Below are 15,449 nucleotides of genomic sequence, written 5' to 3' on the forward strand. Positions count from 1 at the left end.
GCCTTGCACTGTCCCCCGACAGATCCCCACAGTATTCCCTCACATCCCCACAGCCTTACGCTGTCCCCTCACATGTCCCCATGGCGACCCCTCACATCCCAGCTGCCTTGTGCTGGCCCCTCACATGTCCCCACTGTGTCCCCTCACATTCTCACAGCCTTGTAGTGTCCCCTCACACATCCCCATCGTGTCCCCACACGTCCCCACAGCCTTGCACTGTCCCCTTGCACACCCCCACCATGTCCCCTCACATCCCCACTGTCCCCTCACATGTCCCCACTGCTTCCCCTCACGTCCCAGCTGCCTTGTGCCCCCACAGTGTCCCCTTATGGCCCTGTGGCCTTGCACTGTCCCCTGACAGATCCCCACAGCATTCCCTCATATCCCCACAGTCTTGTGCTGTCCCCTCAAACATCCCCATGGTGTCCCCTCATATCTCATCTGCCTCATGCCATCTACACAATGTCCCCTTATGGCCCCAGGGCCTTGCACTGTCCCCCGACAGATCCCAGCAGTATTCCCTCACATCCCCACAGCCTTGCACTGTCCCCTCACATGTCCCCATGGTGTCCCCTTACATCCCAGCTGCCTCGTGTTGTCCCCTCACACATCCCCACTGAGTCCCCTCACATCCCTACAGCCTCGCACTGTCCCCTGACGTATCCCCATGGTGTCTCCCCCCATCCCCACAGACTCAGACTGTCCCCTCACACATCAAAGAATCAGAGAATCCCAGAATCATTAGGCCTGGAAAATCCCTCCAAGACCATCTGGTCCAACCACCCCCCTACCACCACTGTCACCCACCAAACCATGTCCCCAAGCACCACGTCCAACCTTGCCTTGAACACCCTCAGGGACGGGGACTCCACCACCTCCCTGGGCAACCCGTCCCAACGCCTGACCGCTCTTGCTGAGAAGAAATGTCTCCTCATTTCCAACCTGAACCTCCCCTGGCGCATCCATCCCCATGACATCCTCTCATGTCCCCGCAGCCTCACTCTGTCCCCTCACATGTACCCTCACATCCCCATGGTGTCCCCTCCTGTCCCCACAGCTTCATGCTGTCCCCTCATGCATCCCCACCATGTCCCCTCGTGTCCCTGCAGCTTTCCTGTCACCCCTCTCCTTGTCACCCAGCAGTCCCGTCCCCATCCCTGCTCTCAGTCAGGTAGGAGACACCCAGAGCAGGGAAAGATGAACCACAAACTTGTTGGAAATTACCAATTTTCCTTTTTTTTATCAGCCCTGCCTGGGGCCTGCCTGATCCTTGCTGGAATGCCAGAGGGGAACCAAGTGTTGGAGTCCTACCGCTCCCTGCCCCAGGAAAATGTCAGCGCTGAAGGGCAGGGTGAGGTGTTACTTGATGGAGATGCCTCGTGTTGGCGGTTTAAAACTGTTCTTAATCCAGGATAAACCCTCCCCAAATTTCCACTGGGAAATTTTCTTCTAGCTTTGCGTTGATGTCCGGCACTTCTCATAACACGTGCTAAATATTCCTCTGTGGTTTCTTCTATTTTGTTTTGCAATAAATACCAAATGCAGGAATACAAGGTTTCCCATCCCACTGCATTTACACCACTTTTGTAATACACCCTCATAGGAAGCTAAGGACTTTATCGATACATCGATTCCGATTTCCAAAGGCTTCTCCATAGCTGATGCAGTTAATTTAAAAACTCATAAAGTCTACAAGGTGGTTTTGAGGTTTTTTTGTTTTGTTTTGTTTTTTTCCTTTCAATGTGGATTATATTAAATTTTATTTGCTATGTTTCCTATTTACCTGTCCTGGCTGGGTTATAGCGTGGACCCACATGTGGATTAGCTGGGTCAGGGAGATTGCTGCTGCAAAGAAAAGGGATATCTGGCTTCTCTCACCCTCCCTGCATCCCATCTGCCTGAATCCCCCTGTCTCTGGTGCCCTTATCAGCCCATTTCAGCTTCCTGAACCGCTTCTTTTCTATATACCATCTACTTAGGTTAGTAAACTGTTACCAGTAAATTGAGTCTATGATTTAAATAGTCAGGAATAAGCTATAATGCTTCAAATCACCCTGAACCAACTCTATAGACCTTTTGCTGGGAAAACAAAACCATCATGGCTGGGACGCACAGAGTCACAACCTGCAAGGTCTGACACTGCATGCAGGTGGCTTGCTTTTCTTTGTTGTACTGAGAGTTAAAAGCAAGACAAAAGAAAGAACTTCTCAGCATCTAACAGTGCTACGACACCTGTTTCTGTGCGAGAGAAGTGATGCATGTTTCCTTCTGCTCTTAGCATTTTCAGGTGGGCCACAGCGCTGAGCTGAAAAATGTGTTTTTAGGGCCAGAAGCAAGTTCTGATGGAGGGATCACTGAATTATCACCTTTATGAGCACCGGGTCCTTTTCTGATTTATATTTTGTCTCCGGGGATACTGGCTTCAGAAAACTGAGAGGTCCAAGTGGAGTGCCATGTCTCACAGGACTGAACCATGCAGCAGGAGAATCTCAAATTAAATTTGGGTGTGTGAGATCTGTAACTCAAATGCATTCATTTATTGGTACTGAGAGCTGTAACAGAGAAGAAGAGAGATAGACATGGCTGCTTTGGAAGGAAAGATTGCAAAATTAGCCTTAACACTCGAGGAATAATGTTCCTTTGGGTGCCCAGGGTGGTGACACCAGCTCTAATATTAATGACGTTGCAAAGTATACATTTAATCAGCAAGAGCTGAGCAAGGACCTTTAACTCCCTGATGTCAGGCATTTTATTTCTGATTTTAAAAGGAGCAGGAGAAAGGTCAAAATCATTACCCACATATTGCTCTTTGTTATGGAAAGGCAATGATTTTTTGCACATTCTGGGACCAGATGAATATTTGTGTCAGTAGTATGAGAGGTCTCCAGGTCTGCCCAAAGCTGGTAAAGAGGCATTTTGCAATTTCATCTCGTGAATCAAATCATTGTGCAAAACGTTCCTATCCAATGGTGCTTGAAACACAGCAGCTGATCAACAACGAAATTAAAACTACAACCAGAAACCGAAGTACGGAACAGTTGAATATTAATGTCCTTTTACATTTTTCTTAAAGAAAAAAATAATGAAGATGTGACAGAGCCACTGAAACTCCCAAAACAGCACTGCAGAGATGGATGCAAGGAGACTTGGAGTAAGCAATGAGATTTCCCTGGGGATGCACATCAGGTCAGTACTGGAAGCAGGAGAAAGACCAAAGTGTGCTGATCTCATTTGTGACTTTATGCCCTGGATGCCCTGATTCCCCTACAAAGATTGCAGTCAACAGGGGAGATCAAACAGCCTTGTACTTTAAAGGCAGCCTGCATCACAGCTGCATGCTTGTTGTTCTCATAATCCAGCTGAGCTTACCAAAGACATGAAACCCGGCTTCTTGTTTGTGATCATCTCTCCTGTTGTACTTGGCCCTGGCAAATATTGTCCCTTTTCAGGTTGCACATAGTAGACCCAGAGTGTAAACCAGGGACATGTCCCTAATATCATTGTAGACAGCAGCGATCTCAGCTGTAAACTAATTAGGTACCGTCTCAGCCCTGGTGTTTTGGGGAGTCCCAGTTTATCCTCTGAGCATCTGGGTGCTGTTTTTTGTTTGTTTGTTTTATTTTTGTGAAATATCCAGAACAGCAAAGCTTGAAAGAAACGCAGCAGTGGGCACTCACACAAACCTTGCACTGCGCTCCTTGGGTCCCAGCAAATTCTCCTGAGTGTGCAGCAATAATCTTGGTAGTACACAAAACCCCCAGTTTTCAGCGCTAGCATCATCACCTGTAAAAGTACAAAATGACTTTTAAAACATCTCCTTGCAACTTTGATAACTGTTTCTTTTTTTCTTTTTTTTTTTTTCATGATAAATCTACTGAATGCTGCACTGATCTTGGAAACAGCATAAGGACTAGCTGGCAGGGGAGCTGCAGGGATCCTTCTGGTGCACAGCGACTGTTCACACATTAGTTCACACATTACAGGGGAGTTAGTTGCTCTACAAGAGCAGCAGCTCCTACAGACTGGCCCATGGAATTGAACAAGGGGCTGAAGACTCGAACTTACCCTGTCTCCTTGTCCTGGAAAGTAACACTTGTAAATGGTCCTTCACAGATGAAACACGTAAAATAATTTGAAGAGAAGGAAAAATGGGAGCAGGAGAAATATTCTCACTGTACTGCAGCAAACTGATAGATGTTGAAGGGTGTGTTCCTGGAATTCCTGTTGCATAACTGGAGATGTTTGAAGCACTTCCAGGGGGCATTGCTGTGAATCTGTCTAGGACACCTATTTTGGTATTGACCCTGAGAGGAGTCTGTTTTTCTTCAATGCCCAGAAAATGAATCTAGTGTAACCGCGTCAGGTTTAGACATCTAAATTTGTGTTTGCTGAAGGCAAGATGCATCAATCCTAATGCAGGATCTGAAAATACTTTGGGAGCATTCCCTTAAAAGACCTGATAATACTCTTTTGTACAGAATTTGCAATGCTCTCATACAAGGCTCTGACAAATGTAAGTTAAACGCAAGTTCCTCTTCCAAGGAGCAGATGAGGTTTATCCCCATTTCAAAGATGACGATGCTGAGACACAGAGAGGTTATGTGATCTGTCCAAGAATCTTTCAATACTCCCAGGTGTAAAGCCCAAGTATCCTGACTCTCAAACTTTCTTTCTCAGAGCTCTATAAAAGATTCTTTCAAACATTGCTTGTGTGTAACAAAATGTCTTGTACTTAGAGCTTCCCCCAGCCAAAACCACCAGCACCAGCAGAAACCAAGCCCAAAGGCTCATAATAATGGTTGTTTCACAAATGCTTTCCAAAAAGGCAAAAAAGAATGGGCAGAGTCTCTGGAAATTTATTATATATAGTAGCTGGCAAGCATCTGACTGAGGAGGAGTCTGAGTGAAAGGAGTTCTGTTGAAGTTTTAATTAATATCGTATGAGGGGAAACTTGAACAACCGAGCAATGCTGAAGGGAGAACAGGGACACAGAGACCTTAGAGACACAGAGAAGGGTGTCAAAGCACTGTTAATTGAATCTGTCCAAAATTCATCTAGGTACACACACCCGTTTTCCTTTTGGAGCTTATCAACTTACTTCTATCAGAGGCTCCTGAAGATCCAGTGTTCGGCTGGAAATGCATCCCATCTGAAGAGAAGCAGAGGATTTCAGTAATAAAGTAAAATCTGTAAGACATGCATATGGAGATACAGATTTTGATCCTCCTCTTTTCTTATACCAAGCTGCCTTAAAATAGCAGGGTAGAATTAATGGGGTCTTTTTGGTAGGAGTCCCGTGTGGTGGGTGAGCTGGATTATAGCCTCCTTCCTTAACCATACAAAATGCATAATCATAACTGGAGGACTTGGGATTAAACACTGTCAGAAAAGCAATCAGAATTAAGTTGTTTGTAGGGTTGCAAGGGACTGAATCAGTACAGGCAAGTCCATAAACTGGAATGAAAATTGCTCTCGTAGGAGATAGCTGCACTTCAGACAGATGCGTTTGTCTGCATGGCTTCACAGTCTTTTCTGTGTCTGAGACTGCTGAGACCTAAAAGAAGGTGTAGCTCCGTTGAAAGAAGGAAGCCCAGAAGGGTAGGAACACTCTGCCAGGGTGACATTTCTGGGTGCTGCCGGATTTGCAATGCGAACTAAGAAAAAGGATAAAAAGAAATAAATAATAATAATTAAAAAGCTTTTTGCAAAAAGCAAAATGCAGCACATGTAGTGCAAGAGGATCAAACACCCTGCCTATTCACAACCAAAAACCTTGAGATGCTCAAAATGCGAGGCAGCGACAATGCCAACAAGGGAGAGGCACCTGAAAAACTTCTGAGATAAGGCTCAGGGGAATGAAGAATACCTAAACAGGATTGCATCCCCCCTCTGACAACCAGCAGAGAACCATAGCGTGACTGCTGACAGTCGGTTGCTGTCTATCTTTGTTAGTCAAATCACTCCTGGCACCGCCAGCAGTGCTGGCTGCTGTCTCCCCCAGTGGCACAGAGTTTTAGACACCCAGCATAAGTGGAGACACCTACATTTAAGTGTCTTCATCTGGAGCTGGTTCCCAGTCCACTCGCATGTTTTATGGCACATCACAGCATCGCGCATCTTCAGGGGGAGAAATATTTTATGGTTAATGGTACGAACAGATAGATTTCTTTCACTTTCGTACCTTGCACAGCCTTTTGTGCCTAGATTTCTTGCACTTTTGCACAAAGAGTTCCTTCTCGAAAAAATACAAATGTAAGATTTAAGCACTGTAGTTGAAAAAAAAACAACATGTAGCCATCTGGGAATGTGTTGGCAAAAAGAATATAATCTTTCCATACACCAAGTACAAGTTGTCACGTCTTAAAAAAAAAGATGATTTACATGAATGGCTTCAAAAGCATCAGGAGAATTTCCCATATTGAGCCACGTTGGTAGCTGGCATTTCTCACTTCAGGTTATTGACTGATGTCCACATCTCACTCTGAGTGTGTTCTTGGGGCTGTTTGCATGGGGAGATTGATGGAATGCTTCCCCTGTGGACTCCTGTTGTTGATGTCTTTTATTTCAAGGTAATTAGTGTGCCTCAGCATGGATTATTTGACATTTATTCAATAGCAGGATGGGCACAGAAGGAGCTGTGGCAGAACAGCATGTTTTCTAGCAGCTATGCAGATCGGTTTCCCCAGCAGACAGGCTATTAAAGAAGATAAACAAGAGTAGCAGCTAGGAAATAATGACAATTCTCTGAAGAATAACTATGGGTAAAACAGAGATGAGAACGGGCAGGAAAGCATCTCCCCAAAACCAGCATGGTGCACAGCCGCAGCATGCTGAGACCGAGCAGGGAGGGAGATACGGGGAAAAATGTATGCATCAGCTCAGCCACACCACTTTGTGTGTCCAGGGTGGGAAAACTCCTTCCCTCCTCCCTCCTTGGTACCCCAAAGAATGCAACACCAAAGTTTAAGCCGTGCCTTGCGCTGCGAGGTCTGAGCTCTGCGCGTCGGCAGAAGACGGGGTCCTTGGAGGAGGGCCGGCACCTTTACTTAGGTGCTAGCTAGGTTTGACTTTGAAAAAAGGCAGGTTGGTTGATTTGGGGGAAAATAACCCCAAAAGGATTTGGTTAGTGGTAGGAAAAAAAAAAAAAAACAAAAAAAAAACAGTTGTGTAGAAGCCACTGTGGCCGAGCGAGGCGTTCAGCCCCTGCAGCAGAGCTCGCCAAGGTGCAACCACGGTTGCGGCCAGGGAATGAATGCCTGCCCAGGGGCACAGGCACCACGTCTGCAAAACCTTCCCTCTTCGTGCAATTCCCAGCCTCGGTCAGCAGGTGCCAGCTCGGCACCACGCCTGCCGGGAAGCCCCAAGGCTTTAAATCCTGCTGCGGGTGCTGGGGCGAGCAGGGGCAGCGGTGCAAGGCAGAGCTTCTGCTGCGAGCAATGCCCCGCTCTTCCCCCGCTTCCCACCGGCCACAGCCGGCCCCAGGAGCTGGGGGAGCGGTGGTCCCAAGCTTCAACCCCGCAGCAGCCCCTGCAAAAGTGGGGCTGGAGTGGGGCCGCTGCCCTTCGTCCCCATGGCACGCTGCGCCGGCACCGCCGAAACCCACCGAAACCCACCGCGGTGGTTTGGGGAGCAAAGCGGGCCAGAGACTAGCCCAATACCAACAAAAAAATGGGGTTTGGCTGCACAGGGCTCAGGGAGAGCCTTGCTCAGCTCCATCAGGTGCAGAACCCCAAGGATCCCCCATCGGGAGGATGCTGCCAGCCCCATTGAACAGGGGAGCACCTCGCCCCGCGGTGAAGTCACCCGCCCCGTGCAAGCTCCAAGCGGATGCAGATCCTCGCTCGAATGCGTCAATTTTTCACCTGGCAAAGGTCAGGGAAGGAAATTGCACGCATTCGATGTGTTAAAATCAGCTCACGTGACGCACGTGGCCCTGCGGCGTGCGGGGGTGTCTCTCCAGCCGCCACAACAATCGCCTTACTCAGCTGGCATCGTGTTTGTTGGGCTGCTGACAAAGCTGCTCGCATCCTCTTCCTCCTGCGGTCCCGTGCACCTTCTCCCACACTGTTTCTCTCTTTTTATTCATGTCACCGTAGCTATTCTTGTACCGTGACATTTTGCTTTCGGCTTGACATTTGTGTTTGGTTTATGGCAAGGGCAGTGCAGGTCTTAATACATTACTCACCGTTTTGCTTTAAAAACGTCTCTTTTCATCTTTTTGTTTTGTTTTGTTTTGGTTTGGTTTGGTTTGGTTTTGTTTCCTGCCTTGAGCATTCTGGATGATTTCCTGACGTAGGTTGAAGGGCCTGGGAACTGTAAAATCACACTTTTCACCTTCAGAGCACAGTATGTCCTGGTATCACCGACTGGTCTTAGGGTTAGAACGAGCTTGTTGAAGGTCTTCTAGCTGAGGATTTCTTCTCTTTCTACAAAAATGAGGAACGGGGTCTGGTGCTGCTCTCACTCATGCCTGCTTTATACTCCGAGGTAACTAGGTGGGCCTAAGCTGAAACAAGAGAGGTTCAGACCGATATGAGGAGAAGCTTTTTCCTGCAGTGGGCAGGGCTCCAGGCAGGCTGTGTGTCTCCGTTCGTGCAGGTTTTCAAGACCTGACGGGATAAAGCCCTAAGCAACCCGGCCCAGTCTCAGGGCAGACCCTGCTTTGGGCAGGAGGTCAGACCTGAGGCCTCCCGAGGTCCCTTCCAACCTGAACCTTTGTCCCACGAAGTCCCCAGTACCCAAGATGGAGAAGAAAGATGCCTGAAGGTTGGTGCTGTTGATCTTAAAAAGGCCTTGAAGATACTGAGCACTGCTAAACATTTTCACCATGTTAAAGCCCTTTCCATTCAGAATCTCAAAGCCTTTAACAAACAAAGCCTAGCACAATCGTCCCCACCCCACACGCGATTAAAGGAGGCCCACAAAGCCAAATGACTTTTACCAGTTCTCCATTTACTTGCCTCCTGCCCAGACCGGGTCCCAAATTCCGACAGCTCCCCCCCCTCGTGGCTTATTCTCCTCCCTATGTGCAGTTTTCTGATCTCTGAGCCCTGCTTTAGCCCTGGTTTGGCGACCAAGGCAGTGTTTTATCACGCCGATGCAAGCCCCCCTCTCCTTCCAGTGACACTCAGACACGAATTGCGTGGGCAGCATAAACTGAAACCTGCACCTGGAGGGAGCCGAATGCAGCCCCTTTGATATTCTGAAAGAATATTTATTGATTTAGACATAGCTAGAACAGCAGCTGCTGTACATCCATGTGTGCCAGTGAAAATGGAGCGGGTCTGTGCGATGTCTGCTGCAAGAAAAGTTCCCTTCTGGCTGCTGCAGCTCACAGCTCCTGTCCGGAGACTTAAAGGTTCATCTGCCCCTTGTCACAGGAGGCAAAAACACCAGGTCTGACCCCAAAGAGTGGGAATGGATGGTGTTTTTTTGTTGTTTTTTTTCCATTCCGGTGTCTGAAATAAGACCTTTTAGAAGAACCAGCTGCTTCCATCAGAAATAACTCGCTTCTCCTGGGAGATGAGTCTGTGAAAAACATTCCGAACTGGCAGGTTTTTGGCAGCAGCAGGGAAAGACAGAAGGAAAAGCCATTTTTACCATCCCGACTGTCACTTTTCACATTTTTTTTCCATAAAGCACAAAGAGAACAGCATCTAGTCAACAGTTCCCTGAAATTCATGTCAGATAGAGATGAAAGTGAGCAGAGAATTGGGCGTGAAGACCTCTGCGCATCACGACGGTGACACCGAGCCAGGTTCAGGTCCAGGCCCTCTTCTTGGCCCTGGGTTGTTGCAGCACGATTCCTCTCTGCCTCTCCTTTCCCACTGCTGAAATGGATCCTGATCTCCCAGGTAGAGTATTCACAGGTCTGTCAATAGGCAATGCCATGGGCGCTCACCCCACCTTTTTCTTCCTCTGTCGTGCTAAAAACAACGCTTGAGTTCCAGCTCCCCCTGGGTATGAAAAGCAGAGTCAATAAAACAGGGTTTTTGCAGGTGCTTGAAAAGAGCTGAGTCCCTAAAGGTCACACAAGGCTCCTAAAGGGCACACGAGGGCGAGCGGCTCTGCCTCCCGTGGCAGCTGAGCACCCCTCTGAGCCTCTTGAGCACCCCTCGAGCCAGAGGCCCCGTGAAAATGCAGAGAGTTTCGGTCCCAGGGCAGTCTGGGGCTTGGCCTTACACGCAGCGTGTACCGCAGCATTTGGGTCAGGTAGCTGAGACACAAGTTATTTAATGTGGCAGGTGAAATTTGGTGGTGACTTTACATTAGCAGGTCTACGACTGAGTCCCTCGCAGGTGGCACTGCAGCCCCTGAGGGGTGTCCCCAGCGCCCCGTCTGGGGCTGCTGCCTCCAGGGACCTGCCAGCACGCCAGCCTGCTCCCTAACTCGTCTCTTTTAGGGGATTTCTCGTAAAAAGGGTGCTCTGGTGAGTGCTCAGCCTGGCTGGGATGGTTTCAGCGGGACTGGCTGCATGCAAAGCTGTGCCAGCAGGCGAGCTGGCAAGCAGCTGGGGACAAAGCGGACATGGGGACATCTCCACCAGCATCGACGAGGGCCAGGCGGTGCGTCTGAGCTGCATCTCTCCTTCACGAGCACAAACATCAGCTGGAGAGCCTGGAGGAGCAACGCAGACCCCGAGATGGGTCAAAGGATGACTGCAGCTGAGGGAAGGCAGACGGTCACAGGGCCTGGCACCGGCTCCGACCCCGATCCCCAGGCGCGGCGAGGAGCTTCCTTAACTACTTCCTAAATGCACCCCCGGTGCGTGCGGCCCGCAGCACAGCCTCACACGTGCATTTCCTTGTTTTTCTTCCCCTTTGTCACAGCCTCGGGAGCGTTTCTTTGAGTCACTGGATACATAAGCGGGGCAGGAGCGGTTCTGGCTGTGGGTCACGTCCCCCCGAGATCCTGCCTGAATGAGCCGGGGACATCAGCTCGAGTGAGAGGTTTATTATGGAATGAGCCGGAGCGAAAATGTTCATCCTTCAGACAACTGCAGGGCTGGTGGGCTGTGCTTGCAGCACGTGCGTGATGCCGGGGTCCTGTGTGGGGACCTGGCTGGCCCTTCTGAGCTGCCACATGGGGACCTGCGGGCACACAGCTGGTGTGGGTATGAAGGAAGAATGAACCCGTGGCTTATGGCTTGCCAGAACCACCACCTTACGCACCAAGCCAGGAGGCCTCTTCACCTCTGGAGGTCTCTGAGACCCATCTGGATGCCAAGATCGATCCCCCCGGGGTGAGGAGGTGATCTCTGGGCTCCTTCCAGGCCGATGGATGAACAGAGGCACATGGTGACGGGTCCAGAAGCAAGCCCAGGATGTTCCGATTTTCTTCGGGGTGGGATTTTTCTTCTGAGCTTGTGCAGCCCCGAGCAGAGCCGGGCTCCAGCCCATGCGCCAAACTCCTGCACGCTTCAAAAAATTCATATCATTACTTAATGTGAACAGTTAGCACCCGTGCTGGTGTGGCCCTCGACACAAACCTCAGGAAGAGGAGCCAGTTTGGTACAACCTGCCTGAAAAAAATGGGGATTTGCTTGGGGAGGGGTCTCCATAGCCGGCGGTGTGAGGGGCACCCCAGGCCGGGCACTTGGCTCCTGGCTCTGCCCTTGACACCGGGACAGCTCCGTCACCTCTCCGTGACATCCTGGCCTTGCCAAAGTCAACAGGAATTTTGTCACGGGCTCGCCCGGAGCCAAGACGCTGCCCTTTGCATCCGCCCGTGGCTCGCTGCGGGCTGCGCGCGGCCCCCCTCCTGCCAGGCACCTGTCTCACAGCCCCCACCTTTGTCCTCCCCTCCCCTTCCTGCCATTAAAGCCGGCTTGCCTTAGCTCCAGAGCTCCCCGAGGGGTAATGTCCTTCAGCCTCCTGCCAGAAGGACGGGCCCTGCCTGCTCCTGCAATCAGAGGAGTCGGGGAGGGTTCAAAAAGCTCGGCTGCGGCGAAAGGTGTCCCGGGGAAAAGGTTAACACAGAACAGTGTCACGAACAAAAAGCCTTTAACAGTGATAAGAGGATAAAACCTGAGCCACGTGCGGCTCCTTTCCACGCAAATTTCTCCGTATCCTCCCCGCTCCCAAGGCAGGATGCTGGCAGGGAATGCCCCGCGCTCCTTTCTGTTGTCCTGTTTCCGAGGATCGCAGACCGACCGCACACGCTTCTCCCCGTCTTACGCAGGCAGCGCCGCTGCCCGCCAGAAATGAAGAGCGTTTGGCTTTGATGTCCCAGCGGGAGCTCGAAGCTCAATCACACGAAAAGGAAATAGCCGGATCCGCACACAATGTTGGTGCCGAGCGCCAGCCTCCCCTGCCAAGGGCGGGCGCCGGCAGCAGCGGCAGAGCCCCGAGCGGCTCTCCCCGACTCGGCGCGGCGATCCTGCCCGAAAGGAGCTGGTAGACAAAGGAAACGCACCCACGAGGCGCTGACACAATGCCCTGGAGGGTTTTATGGTGCTGTTTCCCAGGCTGTCCGCGTTTTACAAGCCATCGTGGCGCTCGCTCCTTTGCATCGAGCGAGCGAGTGAACAGGGGAGCGCGCCTTGCAACGCCGCCGTCGGCTGGCAGCCAAACTGTCAGGGACTACAAAGGGCGGCCTCCCAGCCAGGTGCGTTTTTGATAAAAAAAAACGGGTTTATTAGCACAGCCGATTGCTCTATAAAATCGAAACGCACGTATCAAGACTTTCACACGCTTGATCTCGCCGACAACCTGCGCCGGCGGCGCTCCGGGAACGGATTGCTCGGTGGGAGCGGTCGGCTCGGGGGCGCTCCGGCAGGACCCGCGTTATTTTCCACGTTTGTCATAAAAAAAATTAAATAAAAAGCGAAGGTGGGGAGGTTTTGTCGCTCTCAAAGCCGCGGCGTGATTAATCTCAGCAGGCTGTGCGCAGCCTCCTTTCCCGAGGCTTTATTCCCGAGGCCTGACCTTGCGGTGCCACCCCGGTGTCCCGGTTTGTCACCAGCGCTCCCAGCAGGTCCGGGGGAGCAAACTGGGGCAGGATCCCCCCAGGGCTGGGTACGGCGAGCACGGAGCCGTCTGCTTTATCCGACAAAACAACCACAAGGAACGTGTTTAGAACAGGAACTGTGCATTTCCCCCGTGTTCCCCACCCTATAGGTGCTGTACCCCATAGCCCTGGGCCCTACCGGCCACCCCCATGCCCCATTCCCCGTCCCCGTGCCTTATCCCCCATCCCCAGACCCTTTTCCCGACCCCTGCCCCCTATCTCCTAGGCCCTGTCCCCTGTCTTGGGATTCTCTCCCCCCGGTCCTTGGCCTGTCCCCTGTCCCTATTTCCCTGTCAGCACAGGACCCCAACCCACCATCCCCTATCCCAAGACCCTGTCCCCGATGCCTGTCCCCTGTCCCGTCCTCTGTCCCTCCTGCCTGCCCCTTACCTCCCCATTCCATCCCTGGGTCTGCCCCTGGCCCCTGTCTCCCGTTGCTGACCCTATTCCCTGTACCTTGTCCCAGGCCACGTCCCGTGTCCCCAGCCCCAACCCGCCACCCTCCATCCCCCCGTTCCTGGCCCCTGTCCTCCACCCCTGTCCCCTACCCTTGTCCCCGGGCCCTGTCCTTTATCCCCAACCCCCCAACCCCAGCTCCTATGCCCTGTTTCTGCCCCGTTATCCTCCATCTCTGTCCCCTAACCCCTGTCCCACGTCCCCAGGCCCTGTCCTCCACCCCTAACCCCATCTGCTATCCCGTCCCTGTCCCCTATCCTCCACCTCTATCCCCTGTACCCTATTCCTAGGCCCCGTCCCCTGTTCTTGATCCTCTGTCCCCAAGCCTGTCCCCTATCTCCCTGTCCTGTTCTCTGTCGTGCACGGCCCCTGTCCCCTGTCCCCGTCCCTTATCCTCTACTCCCAGGTCCTATCCCCTGTCCCCACGCCTGGCTCATGGCCCTATTCCTGGTCCCCTACCCACATATACCTGGGCCCCGTCCACTATCCCCGGGCCCTATTCCCTGTCCTCGATCCCCTGTCCCCCTGCCTGGCCCCATGCCAGGCCCTATTCCCTGTCCCCGTGCCTGGCCCCTAGGTCCTATTCTAGGTCCCCTTTCCCCTGTCCCCGTGCCTGTCCCCTGTCCACATATAACTGTCACCTGAGCCCTGTAGCCCTATATCCTATTCCCAGGCCCTGTTTGCTGTCCTTGATCCCCTGTCCCCATGCCTGTCCCTTTTCCCTGGCCCCTTGTCCCCTGTCCCTGTGCCTGTCCCCTTCCCACAAACACCTGTCCCTCGTCACCTACCCCCTATTCTCAGGCCCTACTCCCCGTGCCTGTCCCCATGTCCATCCCCTGTCCCCATATACCTGTCCCCTCTGCCGTATTCCCAGCCCCTATCCCTGGTCCCCTGTCCCCGTGCCTGTACGCTGTCCCCGTGTCCATCTCCCGTCCCCATGTACCTGTCCCCTTTACCCTATCCCCATCCCCTGTTCCTGGTCCCCTGTCCCTATGTCCGTCCCCTGTCCCCATGTACCTGTCCCCTCTGCCTTATTCTCAGCCCCTATTCCTGGTCTCCTGTCCCTGTCCCTGTCCCCATGTGTGTCCCCTGACCCCATGTCCATCCCCTGTCCCCAAATACCCGGCCCCTCTCCCCTATCCCCAGCCCCTATTTCTCATCCCCTGTCCCCACGTATGTCCTCATGTCTGTCCCCTGGCCCCATATTCATCCCCGTCCCCATATACCTGTCCCCTCTGCCCTATTCCCAGCCCCTAACCCTGGTCCCCCATCCCCTGTCCCCATGTCTGTCCCCTACCTCATATACCCGTCCCCTCTCCCCTGTACCCACCCCTATTCCTGGTCCCCTGTCCCCGTGCCTGTCCCCTGTCCCCATGTCTGTCCCCTATCCCCATATACCTGTCTCCTGTCCTATATACCCGTCCCCTCTTCCTGTCCCCTGTCCATCCCCTATCTCCATATACCTGTCCCCTCTGCCCTATTCCCACCCCCCGATTCCTGGTCCCCTGTCCCCATGTCTGTCCCTTGTCCCCGGGTCTGTCCCCTGTCCCCATATACCCGTCCCCTCTTCATGTCCCCATGTCTGTCCCCTGTCCCCATACACCTGTCCACATATACCTGTCCCCTGTCCCCTATCCTCACCCCCTATTCCTGGTCCCCTGTCCCTATGTCTGTTCCCTGTCCCCATGTCTGTCCCCTGTCCCTGTATAACTGTCCCCTCTTCCTGTCCCCACGTCTGTCCCCTGTCCCCACGTCCATCCCCTGTCCCCATATACACATCCCCTCTACTCTATCCCCACCCCCTATTCCTGGTCCCTGCCCGTCCCCGGTCCCCATATACCTGTCCCCTCTCCCCTCTCCCCACCCCCTATTCCTGGTCCCCTGTCCCCGTGCCTGTCCCCTGTCCCCACATCTGTCCCCTGTCCCCATAACCCCTTCCCTCTTCCTGTCCCCATGTCTGTCCCCTGTCCCCATATACCCGTTC

Source organism: Cygnus atratus, chromosome 1 (genome assembly GCF_013377495.2).
Source record: "Cygnus atratus isolate AKBS03 ecotype Queensland, Australia chromosome 1, CAtr_DNAZoo_HiC_assembly, whole genome shotgun sequence".
NCBI classification, from domain to species: Eukaryota; Metazoa; Chordata; class Aves; order Anseriformes; family Anatidae; genus Cygnus; species Cygnus atratus.